Source organism: Acanthochromis polyacanthus, chromosome 2, assembly GCF_021347895.1.
Source record: "Acanthochromis polyacanthus isolate Apoly-LR-REF ecotype Palm Island chromosome 2, KAUST_Apoly_ChrSc, whole genome shotgun sequence".
Lineage (NCBI taxonomy): Eukaryota > Metazoa > Chordata > Actinopteri > Pomacentridae > Acanthochromis > Acanthochromis polyacanthus.
This window is the reverse complement of record NC_067114.1, coordinates 10,588,529-10,595,541: the sequence shown is the minus strand read 5'-3', so window position 1 is coordinate 10,595,541 and position 7,013 is coordinate 10,588,529. Positions and strand designations below refer to the sequence as shown.

Below are 7,013 nucleotides of genomic sequence, written 5' to 3'. Positions count from 1 at the left end.
GACACATATAGACTGAGTATTGTGAGTGATCTGTCATGCATGTCTATCTATCTATCTATCTGTTTTATGTGTACATGCTCAGAAAGCACATTTCAACTCAGACTATAAAATACTCCAGCACATGAATCAGACATGCTCACAGACACTATTAAGACTCACACACACACAAAGAATTACAAAACATGGCACACACACACACACACGCAGACATACTCACACACATAAATACACATGCACTGCAGCTTGGCATTCCCATCTGCTTGTGTTGGTGGAGAAGTTCTTAAGCACCAAATGTTGCGCTGTTATGACTCAAGTTTGTGAATTCTCCAACCTCCTCTGTGTTCCTGATTACTGCATTATGGCATCTGCTTAATTAGCTTGGCTGGTGTCATATGTTGCACACGAGGGGGTGTTAAAAAGTGCCCTTCCCTCTTGCTCATTATCTGCCTCGATTCATGTGATGTATAATCTCTCTTGACAGGCATTCATATTGACATAGGGACAGCTGTCAGCAGAGCATGGTCATAAAGGGTGCACGTATAGAAGAGAAACCACAAGGAGAGCAGATAAGTGGAAAGACTGCCAAAATTCTAAATGAAAACTAGCGATTCTGCGTTTCATTCTGGATCCATCAGCACCGCAACGGTTCTAATTATACGGAATTTAATTTTATGGTTGAGAGTTTTTTGGGAGAAGGAACTGATAGTAGGCTATGCATTTTGATTACTACAGGTAATATTCAAAAATAACCTCCTGCCAGTGTATTTTCTAAATTAGTGCAGTGTCCAACTCTTGGCGAGGAATCAGCCTCATTATTGCCATATGGGAAATTCCAATCATTATCTGCAAAACAGTTCTGGACACTCATTTCAATTCCAACAATTTTCTTGGTGAGGCAGAGAGCTAGTAGATTGGAAATGTATTTGCTTTACACAACATTCTGTCTTAATACAAAAAGTGCTGATGTATTATAATAATGTACCTGGGCTGATAGAGGACCTCTGTTTAGAGCTGGAAGTCTTTATTGCCATGACACAACATGAGTCAGCAGATCTGCAAAACTCCAGACCATATATGACACATTTGTAGCATTCAAAGCCAATGTTTTCAGCCTGTTTCTACTGTATTTGCACAGGATAACTATTGTCCGATTTAGCAAGAACAATCTGGTAATAAACTAGAGTTACACAACTAAAAAATGTGTTTCATTTTAGGAAATATCAATGTAAAAACATAAAACAGAAATAGTAATAAGGAGTGAGAAGGGAGGGGACTCTGATCCCAAAAGATCTAATCAGATTTAGATGTGCTGCAAGCTCGAAAACCTCCACACCCTTTGTTTAAGCTTTGCTACAGCAAATACAGGATGCACTATGTCTGGCACTGGATATAAATCACAATTTGAGAATCTGTCCACTATGAAGATACAGTAATTTAGAGTACAATGAGGACATGGCAAGACTTATAAGTCAGACATCTTTTTAAATTATTATTATTTTCAACAAATAATAATCAGAAAAATGTGTTGTCCGTGTGTTTGCTCACATGGTATGTAGCTGACAGGTCCTTCTGTTGATGTCTTCTTTTCCCTGTATTCAGCACACAGAGCAAAAACATACAAAACAATTGTGTCATTATAATTATTCTAGTAAGATGGGAGGGCTGCACAGTGGCTCGGTGGTTAGTCTCACAGCTGGAAGATACCCTGTATCCTGGGCCTGGGATCTTTCTGTGTGAAGTTTGTCATTTCACCGGGTTCTCCGATTTCCTCTCACAGTCCAAAAATATGCTGAGGTTAATTGGTAATTCTAAATTGTCCATAGGTGTGAGTGTGCCTATTTCTCTATACGGACTGGTCACCTGTCCAAGGTGTCCCCTGCCTTCGCCCTAAGTCAGCTGGGATGGACCCCAGACCCCCAGCGACCCTAATTAGGATAAAGCGGTGTATAAATAATGGATGGATGGGCAGCATGATGGGAGTGTATGCAGTAAAAATTTGGTTTGAAGCAGGTTTAAAAGTACAAGAGTAAAGTTTTTCACCAACAATTTAAAGGAATTGATTAAACCGTCACATACTATATTTTACAGGGATTTGCAAAAATGAAATATGTCATTCGACAATGTGCAAAAAATACCTGTCATCATTTTAGAACCTACCAAACAACAACAAAAAAAAGATACAGTAAGGGGGAGCAGTGAAAAAAATTACAGTCTGGGTAGGGCTCATGCCCTTGTCCTTGTCATTGTTATCTCATGTCTAAAGATATGGACTAACTGGCTGTTTTAAAGTAAAACTACACACCCTAGGGTTAATGTCTATACTGGAAGGGCATGTTCTACCTTTGGAGTAGTTGAAGCTTCAACCCCTAAGTAACTGTGCATGTATGTTGCAGCAGTAAGCACAAATTTTACATTAATGTACACAACTGCTCCCACTACGCCGTCCTAGAAGCTTCTAGTTGACAGCAGCAGCTTGAATAGTTCCATATTTATGACATTTTACATGAAACATTAAATGCGTTGCAATTATGTTGTCCAGGAGACCACATTTGGGCAGCCGATGCAATATGACTTAGAAGGACAATATTGTTTCTATCAAACTACAGCTAAACAAATGATCAAAATGGTTAAGCAATTTAGTGTTTTGTGACAGACAGATTGTGCAGCATTTGTTTCTAAATCTGGTGAACACAGTTATCATACACAGGTGAAAATATGCGCAGAGATACTAACTGTGGTCAAGTGATTATTACTTCCCTTGGAAAAAAAAAAGAAGAAGCGGATTTTCATAACCATTCAAAAACTCCAACATATGTTCCATTGATTCCTAATGGGCCTGCCTGTGCTGCACGCAAGAGACTGCAGAGGGCAATTAGTTACATGTGGCTTTGATTAGCACTGATTCCACAACAGTGCTGCAAGGTATATAGAAAACAAAATACTAAATTACTGCTGAGGCTCTTTGTGACAGAATGCAATAAAATGGAAGAAACTATTTAAATTCATGGTAATAACAGGTAAATGTGAACATGTTAACTATAGCATGGTGCCCATGGCTAAGATTATGCATATTCTACCTACAAACAGCCTGCGCCAAGCAATGCATATAAAACTGAAATAAATGGCTACAGATGCATGAACTTGCCCTGAAAGAGGTTTGCTTACTCTGTGATCTCATTCTTAAATGAAACCAATTTGCCTAGAAATTGGTTCTAAGGCCTAATGTTGAACTCTGCACATCAGCTCCACCACACACACACACACACACACACACACACACACACACACACAAATGCACAGTTAGCTTTTACAAACACACTTTCACAGTCACACTGCTTCCACCCCTTCCCCTGCTGCAAATCATGTTTGACTTTGAAGTGCTAATTTTGGAAGTTTAGCCAATTTTTATTTGCTGCTTTGAAATGTATCCCCTAAGCTGCTGCACCAGCAATGAAATATACAGACCTTTACAATGAGGGATAAGTGACCAAAATGAGAAGCGCCTGGTTTTCTTCCTAACATTATATAACTGTGAATAATCCCCACATAGCATTTTCTCCTGTGCCATCACAGCCTCAATTTATATTCAAAAATATTATGCAGACTTTTTACTTTTTTTTGCTCATGCCCCAATCATCCCTACCTAAAGTTGGAGCTAATTTAAGATACCTACAATGCAGTGCTGCATTAAAAAAAAAACCTGTGACATTTTTCATATTATTACTTACTATTTTTTTAGCAGAACAAAAGCAGAGTTAAAATAGGGAGGGTAAAATAGTAATATGAGAAAACAGTTTCAGAAATGACTTGATGTGTGTCTGATAACTGGAACATTGTATCATTAGTACATTTCTCTGTAAGTGAAAACAAGCGAGCAGGCCTTCATTTATATACTGTACTTATTCCCTTTAGCAACATATAAATCCTGATAACAAACCACAGCTCCGGAGCATGTGGGCCCGATCATGAATAAACAATTATACTTCTGATACATGGACACTTTGTAAACATTAAAATGGCATTACAGTTAGGGCTATAGAGCTTTCTCCCTCTGTTGTACAAAAGCTAACCCCAACACTGAAAATGGCCTTAGTAATAGACGTAGCAGTGTTTACCGCCGTGATGGATGCAAGGATGACCTCAATCACAAGCCTTTTTTAACTGCTTTCAGCAGAAGCTGGGGCATTGTATAGTAAAATAAGTTGATCAGATTGGCTCCTCACCAAGCAGCCCAGCTAATAACATGGCAAGCAAAGAGCTTGAGGGAGAGAAGATTTGGAATGTGGGCCCCTCCACTTTCCAGCGCCGCTCTGCTTTAACACAGTCCTGGACTTGGCAATAAATTGCTTTGGTAATCAGCTTTTTGAAAAGCTTATTTACTGCTTGTTTTGTGTTTATTGTAGTTCTCAGAATAAAATATAAAATTGGATTTTATTACATGTGCAATTTTCCTCTCTCATAACGAATAGTGAGAGCGAGCAGCACCTTGTTGAGTATGGATGATCCAGACACGATGTATACACTATATTATTTTTATTATCTCTGTTTTGATTATGTCTCCTTATGCTCCTAAGGATAGACACCATGGGGAATGGATGGAAACTACTAATATGAAAAATGTCCAAATGATTCAGAGAGATTAGAAAGTCTACTAGCTTTACTGGGCTGTGTTTTTTGTAAATATGAGTGACAGAGAGTGAGAGTAGAAAAGGAAACTGGGGAGTAGTTTGTACTGTAGGTAAGAACTAAATCACTGAATGTATTAGTTTTGTGTTCTGTTAGCAAGTAAACTGCTCGTTCACTGTACAACTGGAATATAAGATAAGATATAATGCTACTTTACGAATGCAAAATGCAGACCATGTGCTCAGTGGTCCTTTTACAGTTCCATCATTACGTACAATGTCCTACTCTGACACAAAGCGCTTTTGTAGACCGCAGTTAACTTAAAGCTAGCACAGTATAAGCCTGCCCTCACCCCAGTGGTTTTTTCAATCTTTGTTGTCAGCATTCAGAACCCTTTTGGTTTTCACTTCATCTTATTTAAGCTTTGTGAATGCATTTTCCTACAAGCTATGACAGAAAACACAGCACTCTGAAATTCAACCAATCCCCTAACATCAATCTCAAACACAGCAATTTTTTTTTTCTAGTTCTCACAATATTGGGACAAAAAAAAGCATCCAACTTCAAAGAATCCTTTCTTTTTTCTTTTTTTGTCTCGACACCACATTTTTTTTAATCGCAAAATATTCAAATCAGAACCACTATTACGGGCGACAAAGCATCTTGTGGTTGACTCATTCAATGTCTATCACAGCATGCAAAAAAGCATTTCAGGGGCATTTGTCAGTCGCCTGCACCACACATGTGATGGAATGAACAGGCTTCAATGTTAAATAATTCAGCTGTCTACATAGGCTGCATAATGGCTTGTGTTTCATTCACTCTACAGGTGCATTCATATGACCTAAAGGGTATTTTTCTTACAGTGACTGAGTGCTGCCAAAACACAGGTAACCTACACTCAATATTGTGCCTCAACACATCCTGTGCAGATCCAAATAGAGGACTGACGCTGAAGTTGCTGCTCTGCTGCAACGTCTGTGTAGACAAGGTGCCACAACCTGAGAATGTGTCATGTTCTATCCTACAGTTAGTTGTATTCAGCCAGAAATCCCACAAAGTTTTAGCCAATGCAATTGAATTTTTATGCAACAGTTACACAAAAGACTGCAATTGCTAAACTCTGTAAGTATACTTTTAATTACACGAGGGCTTTGAATTTCTATTCTCTGAACCAGTCTAAGAGCTGTGACAAAGAACTACGGAGACCAAGCCATAAAATACAGCAAAAGTCTGACTTAAACTTGACTGACCATCCCCTTCAAAATAGACTTCTTGTGCTGTGATTCAGAGCTTCAACCACATTTGGACGGCCTTCTTCAAGCCTCGTTCTGTCCGTTCAAAGGTGGATATTTGCAGGATCACCATGGACTTCAAATTTGCACAGAGACGAAACATCTGATTCTGTTTTTAAACTGACTGAACCTTCTTGTCGAGAATCCTCACTGGTGACAAGACTTTATGGGTAAAACCCAGGGACCAAACAGCAGGTTTCAGTGGAAGAGCGCACAGAGTTCAAGACTTGTCAGGTCAGCAGTGCAACCAAGAGCATGCTTGTTGTTTTACTGAGCATTCACGGGGTTGTGCACCTTGAATTCAACCCACACTGTAACATCCCGAGGGAGAACATTCAGTGCAAACAACCTGAACTGTGGCACGTACCATCATCACTGTGTACCAACCCTACGACTTCCATGCAATGTTTTCCTCCTTCACCAAAATGAAGTTGAAGGTGGAGACGAGCTGGAAGACAATGAGAGCGTCAGAGATGGTGCTCGAGGCACCTACACAATAAGAGTTCCTGGGAATGTTCCAAATGTGTAAGAATCGCTGGGAGTGGTGCACCACTGCACAGCGACAAATTTTAAATCATGTACAGCTTTTGCTTTTAGATTTTTATAGGCACAGTCTCACAACTTTTTGATCGCACGTCGTATGCTATCAAGTCCTGTCTGATATCTACAGTATATATCTGGCAGCTAATACTGTGCCATGACCAAGTATTAAACATATTTGTATTTCCAAGATCGACCATATTAAACACATTTTAAATTAAATTTCTAGTGGCTTCATGGAACTTTATAGTTTGACAGATTCCATTTTGTTGTAAAGTTCTATAAGGACACATACCAGGCTTTTTCATTTCCAGTCAAATTAATGCTTTTATTGCAGACACTTTAATATTTTGGTTCTGTCATTTAAAACAGATGATCCCAATATCATCCTGTACATGCTTTCTGCGACAATGCTATATTTTGGGCCAATCATTGTGCTTTTTTTATTGGCCATTACCTGTTACTCTTTGTCATTCGTTATCACAGACTTATGGTTAATGGCAGCAAATTTGATTGCTTCCATCGAAAACATAAATGCTGCCTAAAACCAAC

At 39.0% G+C, this 7,013-nt stretch overlaps 1 long non-coding RNA gene across 1 annotated transcript in view; it reads right to left on the bottom strand.

The window, feature by feature from the left end:
• Positions 1-999: 999 nt before the first annotated feature.
• LOC110949927 (uncharacterized) overlaps positions 1,000-7,013 on the bottom strand; it is a 35,019-nt gene continuing 29,005 nt past the window's right edge. The window contains exon 3 of the long non-coding RNA XR_002595610.2: positions 1,000-1,589. This is a non-coding gene — a long non-coding RNA (uncharacterized LOC110949927). The remainder of the gene's footprint in view (positions 1,590-7,013) is intronic.